Raw genomic sequence first — 20,947 nt, forward strand, 5'->3', positions numbered from 1 at the left:
CTCACAAAGCCTCACGAAAATGAGAAATGTAGTGCGCTTACTCTGAGGAGTAGTACCCAGCTCAATCAAGAAGATGAGTTTAGGGGGTGAAGTAAGAAATGTTTCACCACAGAACTGTACTAGAAGAATCCAAAAGCCAATATGAACTTGTTGTACAAGAATAATTGTCTATGGAGAAGCACAAGGATGATGGTTCAAGAAGTCTCTCTACTGATGGAGGAAAAATAATTTCCATGACAAAAGTTTCACCCCACCTACAGTATATGAAGTCAGACCCCACCATATTTCCCTCAAAGGTTGAAGAAGCATAACGAAGAGATCCTATTCCATTACTATTCAGCTTCATATGGAGAGAACTTTGAAGGAGAGAGGACTACTACAAAGGTCCTACAAATCAGATGTCCAAGACACAAAATACTAGGGCAGAATATTTTGAAGGTGGAATTGTTATATGTGTGGCGCATTTTGATTTATATTGATGCTTCGATCGAACGCGACAAAACTGACATCAATTCATGATGTTTTGGAGTTTGCATCCTTTTAGCCCTCTTTAATTTTTTTTCAAGGAAAAATTATTATTATTATTTTGTTGTTTGGTGTTTTTTTTCTTTGCTTTATTTCTTTATTTACTTTTAATATTAGTTTTTTAGAAGAATAGACTTCCAAATATGTGGATAAGGGTAAAGCCTCTATGGATGCTGCACTTACTTAGAAAGAAAACTCAATTGTTATTGGTACAAACGATAACATTGTTAATGATGTCCACCTATTTGCACAAAAGCCATGGCAAATTGCAACACTTCTGGACAATCATCGCCTAAAAATGACAACCAATCACGTTTGGACTTCTCCATTTGAAGAATCTGATCAAAACAACCCCACCACCAGCAAAATTGATGTTAGTCAAGGTACCTTGTATTGCATTTAATCTTTAGTTTAGTTTTCATGCATTGAGAACAATGCATCCCTCAAGTTTGGGGGAGGTATTGTTCATACTTAGTCATTTTCATTGATAATGTTTAGATTTTTTTTTTTGTTATGGAATTAGTTAGGATCAAGTTAGTTACTTGAAATAAGTTGATGATGCCTGGTAATATTAAAAAAATATTTGTCATGGCTAGAAATTATTGTACATGACTATTGAGGAGGATGGAACCAACCCTAGGACTTCATTCTTTGTGATTTTGTGAACACGATTATATGTTTTATGTGCTTAAATAACATAGAAAATTTTTATGAAAGAGTTTTTATGCGCCGTGGCATAAAATTCTGGTAATGAACTAAACTATTATATCAATGTTTGAAAGGCTAAGTTAAACACCTTAATGTTTTTAATTATGGTGACTTGTGAATAAATGTCTCGACATAATTGTAGAGGGACACTCCTCTATGTGATGTCGTTATCTGGAAACCCCCTTGAATAAATGGTAGCCTTAGCACATGAGTGAATGAAAATAGTCACGGGATGACTCTACCTAACTAGCTCGAGGATGGAAGGCATGTTCCCTTTCACCTAGAGTGGGATAGTAGGTGTGATGGGCTGACTCCCCTCGTAGCAGTGTTAAAAAAAGAAAAAAAAACTTTGGAATTAAGTGTTCAATAAAGAGGAGTGACACTATGCTTAATGAATGATTTTATGCCTTGGCAAAACAAAAGAACTTGTCGTTGAGGGCTAATTTTAAACCACTTGTTTGTCCTGATTTAGACTTTGCAATAGTATTTCATTTTTCTATTGCTCATTATCCATTGCTTGAGGATAAGCAATAACTTAAGTTTGGGGGTTTGATAACTCCTTAAAAAGACTATATTTTAGGTCTTTTTACTCAACTTATTGATTGTCTAAAAGCAATTGACATGGTATTTTAGTTACATATAGTTGCATTTAGGATATTTCTGCATGTGGTGGATATGTTTTACCACGGCAAAGTTTATTTGATTAAACTGATGTTGCTGATGAGAAGGGTTGTGTGTTGGTTATGATTATATAGGTGATAGGAAATGACCGAGGAATAAATTTTTCCGTGGCAAGTTGTATCTTGTAAGACTAACATAGTATGAGACAAATTTGTTGACGTCGAATAGCCAACAGTCCAATGTACCTCACGTGAACCCCTGCCCCTACTGCTAATTTGGGATTGTTGCTAGCTGTCTTGTTTTCACGAATTAGGCATGAATTCAAGGGAAATTTGGGGAATTTCAAGGGAACTGAACCCTAAAAATTCCCCACTATAAATAGGATAAGATTCCCACCATATGAGACAGTATATACCATATACCCTAAAAGAAAGGCTTAGAGAAATATAGATGCAACACCTCTTTTCCACCGTTCCCCCTCTCATCCATCCTTGGTGCCCTCCATAGCCAGGCTTCGCTGGAGCAGTGGCTAGGTCCTAGAGAGAGGCTAGCTCACTAAAGCATTCATGGTACTGGTCTGATGTCACACCAGAGCTATGTTCTAGGAGTTTTTCTTCCTCTTGTTTTTTATTTCTTATATTTTCAGGGCTTTTACTTAATAAATATTTTTTGGATGATGTTAGCCGCACCATAAACTATTTAATTTGGTATTGGAAATGCTTGGATGATATTTTATTTTATGGTTAATGAATGATTAAGTATTCTTTTGTTAATGGTTGTTTTGTTCGATGTTTTCATCTTTGCCTTGACACTATAAGCTTTCGAAAGAGTGTTTGGTGCCTTGGAAAAAATATTCCTAGTCCTTTATAAGAGATTTCGAAAGATATTCATTTTTCTAGGAGTTGATACCTAATATCGAGATAGTTAGGTTAGATCTAAATGAACAAGGGAACTAATCCGAGATGGTGAGGTTCTAATCCGCCTTAGAGATAAGGAGAGGATTTAATGCCAGTAAGAATGATAAATGCTTAAGTGGATAGGCTAACACTACTGTTTACGCCGAGGGGTATTGTCATAGCAACAATTTGACAAACCAAGGGCTTTAGTTCACACTGAGTAGTATTGCCGAAGAAATAGTTTGGTAGGTTTCGTGCTAGAGAAACACTTGGAACACTTTAGTTAATCTGATTGAGCAACATAGGTATAGTGTACTTATATCATCCTATCCATAGAATAATTTCTCGCCATAACAAATCCAACCCAAGTGCTCCGTTAGAAGTCTGATTATGTGAGGTTGTCAGTCTATTTCCATTTTATTTGACAAATTTTAGTCTTAGCAACTTCTGTTTGTTTACTATTGTATTTTTTTTCTTTCCACGACAAACTTTATCTGCCTACTTCACTTCACATTTTTCTTGTCTCGTCAAACTTTTTCCATCTGTTCATATCATTTTCCACTACATATTTTTCTTGTTTATATCATTAGACATAGATACCTAGGATTAGTTAGTGAGACCTATTCCTAGTTGTAGCAATCTTTTAAAACCCCTCCAATCCCTGTGGAGATGATACTCACTACTATATTACTTGCATCGATTGTGTATACTTGCACAGGTTTACGTGCCACAACAATATATATTTAAATGCGATCATTATCCATTGTAACCATGAATTCTTTAAGTGGTTAAAAGATCTAGGTAAGAAAAACGTAATAGAAGATGTACTATCCCGAAGGTACATTCTTACCTATCACACACATAATGTTATTCTGAGAATTGAACATATCAAAGATATACATCATGATGACTCAAAAATTTATGATATTTATACCCATTGTTTTAAAAGTGCTTTTAATGAGTTTTATTTTGTAGATGGGTTTACTTTCAACTGAACAGGTTTTGCAGTCCACAAAGCTCGTCACTAAAATTCTCAACTCATGACACGTACTTAGAAGACTTCGTGGATTACTTTCACAAACCAATTGACATTATTTTAAAACACTCTTTTTCACCACACATGAGTGAAAACATGGAGGAAACTTATGTTGATTTTCTCATAGACAAGGACAATAGTGGTCGGCACCATGTTGATTTTTCAAGTGAAACACTGGTTTTCAAGATTAATGTTTAGAAAGGATTCAAGACAACCAGAATACGATTTCAACAAGGAAGAAGCCTTTATTTAAGCGCATAATGACACATCAAATCAATCCAAGTAAGTGTTTCTCAATTTTTCCTTTCTATACACCTAATTCTCTTTCTCTTGGAATTTCATATTCATGGATGAAACCTTTTGAGGAGCGGGGGAATGATGCATGTACTAGAGTCCATAATAATGATAATGCATGCTTCTTTGGACTAATATTTCTACTTGAACCCATTAGAAGAACAAAGCCTCAAAGATTCAAAGAATATCTATTTGATTTGAGATTGAATCCTTTTGAAGAGAGAGAGGATGATAAATACATCACAAGGCTCCCATCAAAGAAGATGGGCTAATACTTCCAATTGACCCACACGACCAAGCCTTGGAAAAAAGGAACAGCGGAGCAACATACTTTCGACTGATTTTTGAATGGTATCCTGATGTTATTTGGTCAATATTCTTCTGGATTTAAGACGGGTTGTCTCTTATCTTTCCAACGGTTCTTGAATAGCCCCAATCTGATATCGGGAACTCAAGATATGACTATTTTAGTGAAGATAGTGTATGCATAAATACTTATACGTGATTTTGTAAATATTACGAATTTTGAATATTTTTATTGATTATTTGTAATATAATTTAATATAAGATGATATTATCTTTTAGGATTAATTTTATTATATTATTAGGAATTAAAAGGGATTTCAAAAAATTATCTTTAGTTTATTGTTATTTTATTAGTTAGTCATGTTACTACAAGGACTCCTCCAGGCCTATATAGGAGGCTCCTTCATCTCATTGTAAACACATTTTTTCTTCTTTTATATACAATACAATGATAGTTCATTTTTGCAAGAGTTGATTATCTTGTGCCTTCGAAGCATCTTCTTCTTTGTTCTTCCAAGTTCTTGAGAGAAAGATCTTCACACTCCAATTAGCCTTTAAATTGTGAATAAGAGGACTGGTTAGAGTCGTATTATCAAGTTTGTCTTTTCATTGCAGCTATGAGGGATTGATAGGACATATCCAACTATCAAGATCGTTAAGCCATCATTATCATCAATATATTTTCACCATTCACATAAATCCCATCAAAAACCTAAGTTTGTGTTATTCCCTATACCTACTTGGTAAATTTTCAAAGTCATTTTTCTTTTAATCCGACCATCTGATTTTCAATCCGTCTTCACCATCTTTCTCATCTTTTCATCCTCTTTCCAGCAAGCACCATTCATCAAAATCAGACCATAAACAACATTAGGCACCTATTACAGGGGAGATAATATCATATTTCTTTTATTACATGTTTTATTATTTGTCTTGAATTAATACCTTTGTTTCTCACGTCTTTAATTCTCTTTAAATTTATTACCCTTGTTTTTTTTTGTTCTAGTCTTATCTCTTTTGTCTATTTTCCAACAACTAAAATCCTACCAAAAACCCTAATCTTACCGCCACCTCCATAACATCCATTCAAAGCCATTCGTTTCTCCATCGAGTCTAGAGCCTTCCTAGGTTTGTTTCCTTGTCGAGAGAGACGTTCACATTATTTGTTGACGATTCTCTATCAATTGGTATCCAATTTGAGATGATTATTGGGAAAATAAAAAAAATTGAATTGTTCTTCAAGAATCAATCTTTGAAGTACCCTAACGAAGTTAGTTCTCAAAGTTTCATCATTTTCAGTTCTATTATTTTTTTTCTAGTTTAGTTTCAATTCTTTCTGTTAGTTTACTGATTTTCATTGAGAAAGAAAGAAAAAAAAATCCATAAATTGCAAACGAATGAAATTGGGGCTCATTTTTACAGCTTTACTGTACTAAGATTAATCTTCAGTCCAAAATCTAGATCAATTGGATATCAATAGACCCCTCTGATCCATAATTTAGTATTGTTCAGCAAAATTAAGCATTGGTTCTTGACAAGTTTTCATAGAATTTTTAAGAAATAATTTACGAATGAAATTTTCCAGATTATAAACATATTCAGTGGAAGATATCCAAAAAACGTTTCAGAATTTTTGAAAATCGAAAACCCCTCACAAATGAGGTACAAATTGATCCTATGATTGGTCAGCATATTCTGGACTTGTTTTTGGCGAATTTTCAGAGAATTCTATAGAACGATTTTTTCACTAAAATTTTTTAGATCAAGCATTGCTTAGGTTGATCCTATATTTGTTCGATATATTCATATTGTCCATATTGTTTCATTTTTCTATAATTTTCCAGATGGAATTTCATGTTGAAAATTTCCAGGTCACAACTACACCCACTGATTAGAATCCAAAAACAAATTCAAAATTTTTAGAGATCAAAATCCCCTCAAAAACATTGCTCAAGTTAATCCAGCGTTTTAGGTTCTGTTCTGGGTTTGGGATTTTTTTGAAATTTTTCTTTGTCTCTTATTGCTTCCAGGTTCTTTTGTTTTACCTTTCCTTATTCCTTTGAACCATATAACACACTCTCTTCCTTGTGCTAGCAGGATTAATAAAGCATACTTCTTCTTCCTTGAATTCTCGTTCACTTGGAGTCCTACCTTTATTTGGCATCTTAGAACTCCTAAGTTTTTTTTATCTTCTGTTGTTAGTGATCAAACTCTGATATGAATATCAAAATACTCTTGGAGACGAAAGTTTTTAAAAGTACAAGATCGACTTTCTTGCCTCTCATTTTGTTGCTTCCTTGGAGTTACTTCTGAGGTTTTTTCTTGTTTTCTTTTCTTTTCCACATTAGTTGTTGCTTTGAGTGTTGTGATTTTCAGGATGTTCGAGCAAAAGGTACCGATATCAAGCATTCCAAAATTCTATGGCTTGGATGACCTACACGTCTACTATGAGCGGGAAACCAATATAATTCATATTCCAAGACTACAGTTGCTCTGAAAAAGAAGAACTATATGTAGTTATATGTACACTCCCTGACAAGGCACGATCTTGGAGTATACCATTTATATGTGGAATCAATCATGTCAAAACTGGGATGATCTCAAATTTGAGATGCAAGAACGATCTGGTTTGGATTCCTACACCGAGGAAGACCTACAAAAAATTCGAAGAATACGATAAAGTAAAAGACCCGTGGAGGATTATTATAAAGAGATGGAGCCTTTAATTCGATGATCAAGAATTCCTAATGAAGATTACCACTAGTACCAATTCATTGAAGGTCTCAATAAAGACATTAGTGATGAAATTGTTGAAAAAAAGACTTCGAAGATCTTTAGGGTATTCTAAAAAAGGCCCTCACAATTGAAAACAACGGAAAAATCATCTCAAAGACACTTTTCATGGTACTTCACCTGTTTACACTTCTTTTTCTACTCCACTTCCTATCTTGGATAATGAATCAGACGATGAAAATGATGAATACAATGGTAGTAGCCTTGCAATAGAATATATCAATCTTCAGTTACTTCGCCTTACACCAACCGAATCAAAAGATGAACCTAAAAGTCATACGATGAAATTTTGTGAGGAGGGTGGGAAAACTCAAAAAGAAAAGTAAGATAAAAAAGAAACAAAAACAAAAGAGGTCACAACCCATAAAAACCAGGAACATGACCCATTGGAGGTGAGTAAACCTATTTGTGAGAAGAAAAGAGTGACTCTAAACATAGATTTGAGAACAAAAGAATTGATAGAAAACCTTCTTCAAGAAAAGCCTTGCATCCTTGTTAGCTATCGGGAATCAATTTTTTTTTTCAGTTTCTAACATTAACAAGGATTTGCCTAGTGTGTTTATTTCTCTCTTACAAGATTTTCGTGAAGTGTTAGGTGATTTACCTAATGGATTACCACCAGAAAGAGATAACAACACCAAACTGATCTAATTCAAGGTTACAACATACGTAGTCGAAGAGAAAATTTTGGAGAACCCAAAGATTTAGATTTGCTAAAAAAAGGCTACTCCTAAGAAAGATTTAGTCATTGTACTATCTCTGTGATGACACATGAATTAAACCACTCCACATGTAAGTACATTGCTATCTATGTTGATGACATTCTTATGCACTCATTTTCTTTTGGTCGAGTTCAAATACTTAAAGCTTGGCAACTAGACATACCTCCGACAAAGGTTATCATCCATAGTAACCATGATTTGTTTAAGTGGTTAAAATATCGAGGTAAAAAAAAATAGAAGATGAACTATCCAGAAGGTACACTCTTACCTATCACACATATACTACTATTCCGAGAGACTTCAACTGAACAGGTTCTGCTATCCACGAAGCTCATCACTAGAATTCTCAACTCATGGCACGCATATAGGAGACTTCATGGATTACTTTCATGAACCAATTGACATGGTTTTTAAAGACTCTTTTTCACCACACACGAGTGAAACCATGGAGGAAACTTATGTTGATTTTCTCAAAAGACAAAGACAACAGTGGTCGTTGACATGCTGATTTTCAACTGAAACACAGGTTTTCAAGACTGATGTTCAAAATAGGATTTTAAAACAACAAGAATTCGATTTCAACACTGAAGAATCCTCTACTTAAGCGCTTAATGACAAATCACAAGATCCATGTAAGTGTTTTTCATTTTTTTCCTTTCTACACACCTAATTCACTTGTTTTTTGAATTTTAGATTCATGTACTAATCCTTTTAAGGAGCAGGGAATGATACCTATACTAGAGTCCATAATAATAACAGCGCGTGCTTCTTTGGACTAATGTTTATACTCGAACTCATTAAAAGAACAAAGACTCAAAGATTGAAAACATATCTATTCGATTCGACGTTAAATCCTTTTGAAAAGAAGGAGGATGATAGATGCCTCACAGGGCTCACATCTAAGGAAGATGGGCTAACGCTTTCAACTGATCCACACAATCAAGCCTTGGAAAAAAGAACAGCGGAGAAGCAGACTTGAGACTGCTTTTTGAATGGAATCATGATGTTATTTGGTTTATATTCTTATGGATTTAAGACCTACTTTCTCTTAGCTTTCCAACAGTTGTTGAATTGCCTCAATCCAATTTCGAGAACTCAAGATATGGCCATTTTAGTGAAGACAGTGCATGTAGAATTCTATACGAGATTTTGTAAATATTACAAATTTTCAATATTTTATTTATTATTTGTAATACAATTTAATATATGATGATGCATTACCTTTTAGGATTAGTTTTATATTATTTTATTAGAAATTAAGCGAGAGTTAAAAACATTATATATTTTTTTGTTATTTTATTAGGTAATCATGTTACTACAAGGACTCCTCCAAGCCTATATAAGGAGGCTCCTTCCCCTCATTGTAAACACATTTTTTCTTCTTTTTATATAAAATATAACAAGAGCTCATTTTTGCAAGATCTAATTGCCTTGTTCTTTAAAAGCATCTTCTTCTTTAGTTCTTCCGAGTTCTTGAGAGAAAGATCTTCACACTCCGATTTGCCTTTTCATTGTGATTAGGAGGGCTGGATAGAGCCATATTATCGAGTTTGCATTTTCATTACGACTGGAAGGGTTCTATAGGAAATATCCAACTATCAAGATCATCACGCCATCATCGTAATCAATATCTTTTCATCATTCATGCTACCCCCATCAAAACCTAAGTTTTCGTTGATCCCCCAAATTTTCAAATCTTTTTTTTTCTTAATTCGACCATCCGATTTCGAATCCTTATTCACCATCTCTCTCATCTATTCATCCTCTTTCCAACAATCCCTCATTAATCAAAATCAGACCAAAAATAATATTGGGTTCTTATTACAAGGGAGATAAGATCATCTTTCTTTTATTACATGTTTTATTATTTGTCTTGAATTATTACCATTGTTTTTCTCATCTTTAATTCTCTTTAAATTTATTACCCTTGTTTTTTAGTCCTAATCTTATCTCTTTTGTCTATTTACCAGCAGCTAAAAACATCCCAAAAACCCTAATCTTGCTACCACCTTCATAGCATCCATTCAAAGCAATTCGTTTCTCCGTTGACTCAAGAGACTTCCTACATTTGTTTCCTTGACGAGAGCAATGTTCACATCATCTGGTGCCACTTCTCTATCAATTGGTATCATATTTGGGACGATTCTTGGGAAGAATCAAAGAAATTTGACTTATTGTTCTTCAAGAATCAAAATTCGAATTACCATGACGGAGTTAGTTCGCAAAATTTCATCGTTTTCAGATTTTGTTTTGTTTTCAGTTTAGTTTCAATTCCTTCTTGTTAATTTGTTGATTTTCATTGAGAACAAAAGAAAACAAATACACAAATTACAAAAAAGGAATTTGGGGCTGATTTTTGCAGGTGCTTTCTTCATCCTAAGATCAATTTCTAATTTAAAATCCAGTTCAATCGAACATCAATATACCCCTCTAATCTATCATTCAAAATTGTTTGGCAAAATTGAGCATTGGTTCTTGACGAATTTTCATAGAAATTTTAAGAAATATTTGGGGCTAAAATTTCTTGCTTACAAATATATTCATTGGAGACATCCGTAAAAAACTTTGGAATTTTTGAAGATCAAAAACCCCCTCACAAATGAGGTACAAGTTGATCATCTGTTTGATCGCAGATTCTAGACTTGTTTCTTGGAAAATTTTCGTAGAATCCTAGAGAAGAAGTTTTGCACTAAAATTTTTCAAATTGCAACTAAATCTACTGGAAGACATATAAAAATATTTCATATTTTTGAGAACATGAACTCCTTCATAAGCATTGCTCAAGTTGATCATGTGTTTGTTTGATAGATTCATGTTGTTCAAATTATTGGATTTTTCCATAATTTTCCAGATGGAATTTCATGCTAAAATTTCTAGATCAGAATTAGACCCATTGAGGAACATCCAAAAAAATTAGAATTTTTGGAGATCAGAAACCCCATAAAAAATTATTGCTCAAGTTAATCCACTGTTTTAGGTTCTTTTTTCGGGTTTGGGAATTTTCGGAAATTTTACTTTGACTCTTATTGCTTCTAGGTTCTTTTGTTTTATCTTTCCTTGTTCCTTTATACCATCTAACACACTCTCTTCCTTGTTTTAGTAGTATTAAAAGAGTTCGCATACTTCTTATTTTTTGTATTCTCGTTCACTTGGAGTCCTACCTTTATTTTTCCTCTTATAACTCCTAAGTTTCTTATATTCTGTATTTAGTGATCAAACTCTGATACGAATATTGAGAACCTCTTGGAGAGGAAAGTTTTAAAGAGTATAAGATCATATTTCTTGCCTCTCGTTTTGTTGATTCCTTAGAGTGACTTGTGAGGTTCTTTCTTGTTTTCTTTTCTTTTCCGCTTTACATGTTGGTTTGAGTGTTCGATGTTCGTTCCAAAGGTGTCGATATCAAGCGTTCCAAAATTTTATGGCTTGGATGACACACACGTCTACTATGAGTAGAAATCCAATATGGAATTCATATTCCACGACTACAATTGCTCCGAGAAAAAAAACTATATGCGCATTTTGTGACAAGGCACAATTTTGGAGAGTGCCATTTATATATGGAATCAATCATGTCAAAACCTGGGATGATCTCAAATTTGAGATAGAAGAACGGTTTGTTCCAGATTCATACACTGAGGAAAACCTACAAAAACTTCGAAGACTACGAAAAGAGAAAAGATCTGTGGAGGACTATTATAAAGAGATGGAGCCTTTAATTTGACAATCAAGAATTCCTAATGAAGATACCGTTGTTACCAATTCGTAAAAGGTCTTAATCAAGACATTCATGATGACCTTTTTTGAAAAAAAATACTTCGAAGATCTTTAGGGTATACTACAAAAGTCCCTCACAGTTGAAAAACAATGAAAAAATAGTCTCAAAGACACTTGTCAATGTACTTCACCTACTTCCACTTAATCTTCTACTCCACTTCCTATTAGAGTTAATGAATCATGTGATGGTAATGATGAATACGATGGTAGTAGCCTTGTAGTAGAAGATATTAATCTTAAGTTACTTCGCCTTACACCAACGGAATCAAAAGATAAACTTGAAAGTCATAGGATGAAATTTTGTTAGAAGAGTGGGAAAACACAAAAAGAAAAGGACACTGAAAAAAGTGGCAAAAAAAAAGAGGTCACAACCCATAAAAGCCAGGAACATGACCATAGGAGGTGAGTGAACCTATTTGTGAGAGGAAAATATTGACTCAAAACATATTTGTGAGCACAAAATAATCGAGAGAAAACCTTCTTCATGAAAACTTTGCATCCTTGTTCGCTTTCGAGAATCAATTTTTTTTATTTCTACATTTAAAACGATTTGCCTAGTGTTTTATTTCTATGTTACAGGATTTTTTAGAAGTGTTAGGGGATCCACCAGTCGGATTACCACCAGAAAGAGGGAAACAACACCAAATTGAGCTAATTCAAAGTTCAAACATACCTAGTCGAATAGAAAATTTTGGAGAACCCAAAGAATTAGATTTGATACAAAAAGGCTACTCCCAGGAAAACCTTAGTCATTATACCATCTCAATGATGACACATGAATTAAACCACTCCATAGGTAACTACATTATTATCTATGTTGATGATATTCTTACTCATTCCTTTTCTTTTGACCAGGTTCAAATACTTGAAGCCTGTCAACTAGACTACTTCCGACAAAGGTTATCATCCATAGTAAATAGTAACCATGAATTCTTTAAGTGCTTAAAAGATCGAGATAAGAAAAACATAATCGAAGATGCACTATCCCGAAGGTACATTCTTACCTATCACACACATACTACTATTCCAAGAATTGAACATATCAAAGATGTACATCATGATGACTAGAAAATTTCTTATATTTATACCCATTGTTTTAAAAGTAATTTTAATGAGTTTTATTTTGTAGATGGGTTTACTTTCAATTGAATAGGTTCTGCAGTCCACAAAGCTCATCATTGAACTCTCAACACATGACACGCACTTATGAGACTTCATGGATTACTTTCACAAACCAATTGACATGGTTTTTAAACACTCCTTTTCACAACACACGATTGAAAACATGGAGGAAACTTATGTTGATTTTCTCATAGACACAGACAACAGTGGTCGGTGCCATATTGATTTTCAAATGAAACACCAGTTTTCAAGACTAATGTTCAGAAGAGGATTTCAAGACAACAAGAATACGATTTCAACAATGAAGAAACCTCTATTTAAGTGCATAACGACACATCACAACAATCCAGGTAAGTGCTTTTCAATTTTTCCTTTCTACACACCTAATTATTTTTCTCTTGGAATTTTAGATTCGTGGATGAAACCTTTTTGGGAGTGGGGGAATGATGCATGTACTAGAGTTCATAAAAATGACAATGCGTGCTTCTTAGGATGATACATGCATCACAAGGCTTCATCAAAGGAAAATGGGCTAATGCTTCAATCGATCCACACGACCAAGCCTTGGAAAATATGAACAGCAGAGTAGATTTTTTACTACATTTTGAATGGGATCCTGATGTTATTTGGTTGATATTCTTCTAGTTAAGATCGGATGTCTCGTAGCTTTCTGACAGTTCTTGAATCGCCTCAATCCGATATCGGGAACTCAAGATATGACTATTTTAGTGAAGATAGTGCATGCAGAAATTCTTATACGGGATTTTGTAAATATTACGAATTGCAATATTTTATTGATTATTTGTAATATAATTTAATATAGGATTATGCATTATCTTTTAAGATTAGTTTTATTATTTCATTCGGAACAAAGAGAGAGTTTAAAAAAATTATCTTTAGTTTATTGTTATTTAATTAGTTAGTCATGTTACTACAAGGACTCCTCCATAAGGAGCCTCCTTCCTCTCATTGTAAACACATCTTTTCTTCTTTTATACATAATAGAATGAGAGTTTGTTTTTACAAGAGCTGATTTTCTTGTTCCTTCGATTCATATCTTCTTTAGTTCTTCCAATTTCTTTGAGAGAGAGATCTCCACACTCCGATTTGTCTTTTCATTGCGATTAGGAGGGCTGGTTAGAGCCATATTATCGAGTTTACATTTTCATTGTGACTAGGAGGGTTTGATAGGGCATAGCCAACTATCAAGATCATCACACCATCATCATCATCACTATCTTTTCATCATTCATGCCACCCCCATCAAAACCTAAGTTTGCGTTAACCCCTATACCTATCGGGTAAATTTTCAAAGTCGCTTTTCTATTAATCTGACCATCCGATTTCTAATCCATCTTTCTCATCTTTTCATCATGTTTCCAATGAGCCCTCATTCATGAAAATCATACCATAAACAATATTTGGCGCCTATTACAAGGGAGATAAGATCATCTTTCTTTTAATACATGTTTTATTATTTGTCTTGAATTATTACCTTTATTTCTCTTGTCTTTAATTCTCTTTAAATTTATTACCCTATTTCTTTGTCTTAATCTTATCTCTTTTTCTATTTTCCATAAATTAAAAGCCTAGTCACAACCCTAATATTGCCGCCACCTCCATAGCCTCTATTCAAAGCCATTCGTTTCTTTATCGAGTCTAGAGCCTTCCTATGTTTGTTTCCCCGATGAGAGTAATGTTTACATCATCCGCTCCCACTTCTTTATCACTTTGTATCGTAAAAAAATTTTGTAAGAGACTCTCAAGCCCCTTGAATTGCATTCTGTAAAGTTTTGTGGAATTTTGGCAACTGTTGTTGTCTCCTACACCCCACATGTCGCCCCTTGCAATTGGGCGTTATTCTCAGCCAGGGTAACTTGTTGAAACGGTATGAACAAGTCTGGACCAGACCACTTAAATTAAATTAGTCTAGTCTAAGTCGAGCTGAGTCGAGTTGATCGCTCTAAGCCACATTAACTGAGTTGAGCCACCATTGATCGTTGACTGTTGGCCGATGTTGATCATTGTTAACCTCCATTGATGATCATTGACTGTCGTTGATTGATAATTGACTTTTTGAGAACATCTATCCTAATATTTTTTACATTCTAAATCTATTTTTGAGGTCCATTTTTCTAAATTCAAATCCGATAAGCTATTTTTTAACGTTTGATTTTTCGATTTAATCTGATTTTCACGTCTGAGTTATTTCTAATGTGAGTTGTTTTGCCATGTATCCAAGATATTGTGGGACATTGAATTCAAGTTCAAGAGAGATCGAATATATTTAAATGTCCAATCGATATAGCTCAGAGTTGAAGTAATACTCTATAGTTTTTGTATGCTTTACGAAACTTATTAGTAATTGGAAAATGAATGAATAAAATTGATTAATCATGTGCTTATCATTGATTATTTTGAAACTAGTACTAAAAGTGATAAAATGATAGTAAATTGGTCAAGAATCAAATGACTCATATAAGGAACTAGAAGATCAAATAACTCAGATTGTCACTGGTAATAGAAATGACATGAGAATTCATACTTGACCTAATAGGACCACTAATAACCAATTTTTAACCTTCAAGATTACAAAATACATAGATTTTCTGATTTTTTGAATAAATATTTGAAGACTCATTTATAGGAACTATGGCATATAAATGAGTTAAATGAAATGATCAAAATATCCTCGAATTTTAAAATGATCAAAATACCCTTGAGTTTCAAAATTACTGAAATACTCTTGAGTCCCAAAATGACTGAAATATACCCTCAAGTTTCAAAATGAATTAAATGCCCTTATAACTTGGGAAAAAGTGAATGTTTTTGGATAAAATTCTAGAAATGTAGATGAACTAAAGAGTTGATTCACCTCTCAAGGTTTTGGAGTACAACATAATTATGTCGACCAACCCTAATATTACTATAATACTAGAAAGAGATACCACATAAATACATATTGTCTCCTTGAGGTCTGTTTAGTGATGATTTCTAAAGGTGATCAGTTTAGCTATAAGATAGAGTCAGTATTACGAAATAGATATTTATGAAGTGTCCCTGTCTAAATATTTGGTTAGTACCACATCGTTGGATCTGTTTAGTTGGACTGGACATAAAAGTCTGATAAGTCGTTAAAAATATTGAATACTGCAAATGACCATTACACCCTTATTAGGTTGATTTACTAAAATTTCTTCAGGAATCAAAATATCTAAAATGCACTGATGGCCTAAATAATAGAATCACTCCTGATATATGTGAATATTAAATAGTCATGATGTAATAATTCTTGAATACCCTTATGATATATTTGAATCCTAAATGGTTCTAATGTATCAACTTTCGAATGTATGATTAGATTTATTAGCTATCGAATCCCCTTTTAATAAGGATCACAATTCAGAAATCGGTAAAAATTGTTCGAAGTTTTCTGTTCCCTTTCTTGTAACTATAACTAAGCCCAGATGTGTTCATGATGTTGTTACATTACTTTTCTGATTTACTTAAATGCATTACTCTGAATTAACTGATTTTCATTTTAATGGCATAACCTCTAGCTACCATTATTTATTTGATCTGTGAACATGTTTTAGGATTATTATTTTTATTTAATGAATTAAATCATTGATTACTTTTAAATACATATTTTTACTTCTTATAGGGTTATTGTCGGAGAAAATATTTTATTTTAGTCTATGTCTTGTATGACCTTAGCGTAGACTCATTTTCTTTATGCATATAGTAAGTCCTTATCGCATGTCCTTATGCTATATGCAAAATCCTTACATCAGGTCCTTATGCTAAATGCATAAACTCCTTACCGAGTATACAAGTGGATTTATGGTTCAATTTGAACCTACACATTCTGGTGTTCGGATGGATGGTAGTTAGATGATTTTTAAATTTAACTTTATCGTCTCTTTAAAAGCTTGTTTCAGTAAAATAAATTATTATTGTTTACAACTATTTGTACATTTTTCTCTACAACGATGGAACACATAAGTATCCCTAACTCAATATCCGTAATCTATCCATGTTTGATTCCATCGATCTATAAACTTTCTGAATGTTACATTTAGGATCAATTAGTTAAATTTTCAAATCATAATTTGAAATTGTAGATGCCTGGATCAATAAGAAATTTTTTATGTTTTTATATATATCTAATTGTGACCTTTAGCATCATCTGGTAGTTCTATATTACTGAGCTTTTACCAAAGCTCGTTCTATTATTTACCATTTCAGGTTAAAATAAATTAAGAATGATACAGTTATATACATGAATAATGAGAGTTCCTTCGGCTTAGCCTGTGGAGTAAGTCACATGTAATTAGATGGCATGTAGGCCATATATTATTTTTATATTAGAATCTAAATTTGTTTTTATACAATGTGTTATTGAATCTTGTTTAGATATATGAACAATTTTTGAATTTATATAATTTATATTTAGAAATTATTTTATGATTTTAAATGGTCTGATACAATTTTATGTTTTTTTGGATTTTTATTGTGGATCGTTCTGGTGGCCCAAATATGACACCTCGGATTGAATCGGGTTACTTGTATATGTTTGAGGGTGTTAAAAAAATATAATGCAGAAAACACTTTATGAAAATTAATCCTAGAAATTAAATATAATAAAATACATATAAATATAAAACTTAAATCAAAATCCTACATAATAAATACTCAAAATAAATATATTTATTTTTACTTTTTCTATATGCATCATGTTAATTTTTAATAAGTATTAAACAAAATTAGAACCACGATCTGAATTAGTTGATCAATAGATCATATACCGATGATTAGTTTAAAATTTTTGAACCATGATAAAAAATAAAATAAATAAAATAGATTTATACAAATGCACTTTATGCAAAAAAATGATGAATTATTTTGAAATAACCATATTATTTCAACTTCATTATTGTCTTCAAGAGAGGGAATTGTCTAATACCTTAAAAATAAGGGAAATGACATTGTCGAGAAAAGTCCAAAAAATTACTACTGTAGGGAATGTTGTATTACTCCTTAGAGGGAATGTTCCTAAACCAAACTTGGGTACCTGACTCCAAAAAATATTATCCCCTGATAATAATCTTTGTCTTAAACCAAATGCCCTCTTAAGGAAGTAATTAAATAAAATGATATAATTTAGGGACTTTTGGCATTTGAGCATTCTTTAATTAAAGTGTACCTTCAAATTAAATGTGATATCTTTAAATAGAAAAAATGCAATGCATTGAATTAGAAATAACTCTTTTTTTATAATGTGAGTTACTAATTAGATATGGATTGAGATTTGATAATTGAAAGTATACCTTCAAATCAAATGTGATATCTTTAAATAGCAAAAATGGAGTGCATTGAATTAGAAATAATTTTTTTATAATGTGAGTTAGTAATTAGATATGGATTGAGATTTGATAATTAAGAATAGATTTACTTTCCTAGTTTGTCTTGTTTCCTTTTAAGTACTAAAAATGCTATTATATAATGAGGAATTGAGAGGTTAAATAGAGACCATTAATCCATTATAGATTAAAAAAATACCAAGGTTTTGGAAGAGATATTAGAATGAGTTCTTTTTCACTAAAATGTTGCTTTGTGGGTCTTCTATGTTTGGCCACCGTCCTCTTCAACATAGGTAAACTCCTTGCTCATTCTATCGTTCATCAATCTTAATATATCATTATATATTAGTTTCTATTTCCTTTTTGCCATTTGATTTTGAACATTGATTATTATTTGGGAGTTTAGAAAAAACAAGTGCACAGGAATGGGAAGTAGTAAAGGGACCATGTTCACTGTTCACAGATTGCAATATGTATTGTCTCAACCACGGCTTTCCTTTGGGAGGGTTCTGCAAAGCGTTGAATCCAAGTGCTCCACCTGCCTGTTTATGCAAACTCACATAGGCCTTTCCTTCTTCCACCTGGTTTAGTAGAAAATTGAAATAAAAATATCTAGAACTTGAAACTCTTGAAAAAAAAATGCTTATATAATTGTTCTAACTATGAATTTAGCCTTTACGCAAACTACAATTTGAACTAATTATCTCTACAAATATATAAACAACTGAATCAAATGTCACATTGATTTAATCTTGTAATTTCTAATTTACTCAGTGAACCAACTGATTCAATATATATTATTTTTTATAAAGTATGTCTCTACTATCTATCAATCTTTGATTAAATTTGTGTCACGAGTCAAATCTAAAAATAATTTAATTCAGAAATGATAAAATTATTTTTATTTAATGTATAATAAATATTATTGCAAGTGTTTTTATCATTTTTAAAACAAAGGAATTTAACCATTAAAAAAAGAATTTAAAACTATATTTCATGATCAAACACAAGATCAATTTGTTTTATATATTGACCTTTCATCACATCACCTATAACCTTTTGTAAATTTAATTTTAGGGTAAACTATGCCAGTAGTCCCCTTTGTTTTCAATCTGATCATTGACCTTTCATCACTTCACCTATAACCTTTTGTAAATTTAATTTTAGGGTAAACTATGCCAGTAGTCCCCTTTGTTTTCAATCTAATCGACTTTAGTCACTAATTTTTTAATTAAGTACGTTTGGTCCCTAACATTATCTGTCATCCGATTCAAGTCCCTCGGCCTTTAACTTCCGTCAACCCTTAACGGAAGTGATAAGTGACAATCAAAATTTGTTTAAAAAAATCCCACGTCAACTCTTTTCTTCTTTTTCTCCAAGTCAACTCTTCTTCTTCTTTCTCCTCTTCTTCTTCTTCTTATTCTTTCTCCTCTTCTTCTTATTCCTCTTCTCCACGCAGTTTCAGTTTGCAGACAAAAACCATATCTTAGATATAAAAAAACAACTTACCTTTGTTTCATCGTTTAGTTCTTAACAACAACCCAAATCTTCATTTGCAAAAGAGACTAAAGATTAAGCAATTATATTACGTTGAGTCCAAACGTGTATACTACAGATGGTGGTTTAACATGGACGACACAAGATTTTATGAAAGAGGGGGCGAACTTGAACTTATAAAATTTTAAGGGATAATAAAATTTAGTAAGGCGAAAACATATTTTTAATAGAAAATACATAGAAAAAAAATCTAAAATATATGATAATTTTATATTTTTAGAGGGGTTGCCCTCACTCACCCCGCCGAGTTCCATCCCTATTAGAAACAAAGACAAGATAAAGCAATCTATCAATATAAGTTCACATCAAATGAAACCCTGTTTTTCTTGTTGATTAAAACATGTGAGCAAGGCACGGGTGTGTTCATAGGCCTGTCACTGTTCCCTTGTGATCCCAATCACGCAATGCTTTTAATTAAGTACACTCCCCCTCCCTTCTTTCTCTACTACCGCTTTGAAATCTTCATTTTTCTTTAGATTTGCATTTAAGAGAATAGTTTTCTATATAATATAATCTTTTGCTTTTGTTCAATGGCAATGCTATAGGAAACATGAAAGATTCTCCTTTTCTGGTGGCTTCTGGGCTCTCTTCTTTCTTCTTAGTTCTTGTTCCCTGGCTGCTTCATATGGTTCTTCTCTCTCACTTTCTACAATTGGTTTCATTGTTCAAAATATTCTAATGGGATTTTCTAAATTGGATTCTTTTTCTTGATGTTGTTGCAGATGGACCTTTATATGATTTCACTTCTTACAGTGAGGCAAACTGAGGTTATATATGCTGAAATTGTTTGTTTAAAGTGACTGTTATCTATTGATTATTTGTTGGTTTGCAGTGTAAAGCACAGCCGGAGGAGCCACTATACCAAGGAGGGATTCTCAAAGATGAGCCTCCAATTGTGCGACCGAGCATTATTGTGGAAACTCCAACCGGTTTTTAAACTCCAGCTTTTGTGTTGTAAAATCTAACCATGTGCAACGATTATTGTTTCTCAAGTTAAGTTCTCCACTTCAATTTCAAGTCTGTTTCACCTTTGTTATGGCACAGAGAGTGGTGTTATGGCATACTACTAAACCCCATATTCTGTCTTTTGTTGCGGCTGCTGCTCGGAACCAGTGTCATTACCTTCTTGATAACCGTCGTTTTATTATCAAAATAATTCATGACTTCTTAATTAAATAGAAAGGAAAAGATAGTATAGAGAAGCAGGGTCGATCCACAGGACTTATGATT

At 32.7% G+C, this 20,947-nt stretch overlaps 1 long non-coding RNA gene across 1 annotated transcript; it reads left to right on the forward strand.

Annotated features, from left to right (window-relative positions):
• Positions 1-190: 190 nt before the first annotated feature.
• Positions 191-20,659, forward strand: LOC120159011. The gene is made up of 3 exons (XR_005519307.1): positions 191-201; positions 1,557-1,558; positions 20,440-20,659. It is a non-coding gene; the product is annotated as an uncharacterized LOC120159011 (long non-coding RNA).
• The last annotated feature ends 288 nt before the right edge of the window (positions 20,660-20,947 follow it).

Source organism: Hibiscus syriacus, unplaced genomic scaffold (assembly GCF_006381635.1).
Source record: "Hibiscus syriacus cultivar Baekdansim isolate YM2019G1 unplaced genomic scaffold, ASM638163v2 tig00111338_pilon, whole genome shotgun sequence".
NCBI classification, from domain to species: domain Eukaryota; kingdom Viridiplantae; phylum Streptophyta; class Magnoliopsida; order Malvales; family Malvaceae; genus Hibiscus; species Hibiscus syriacus.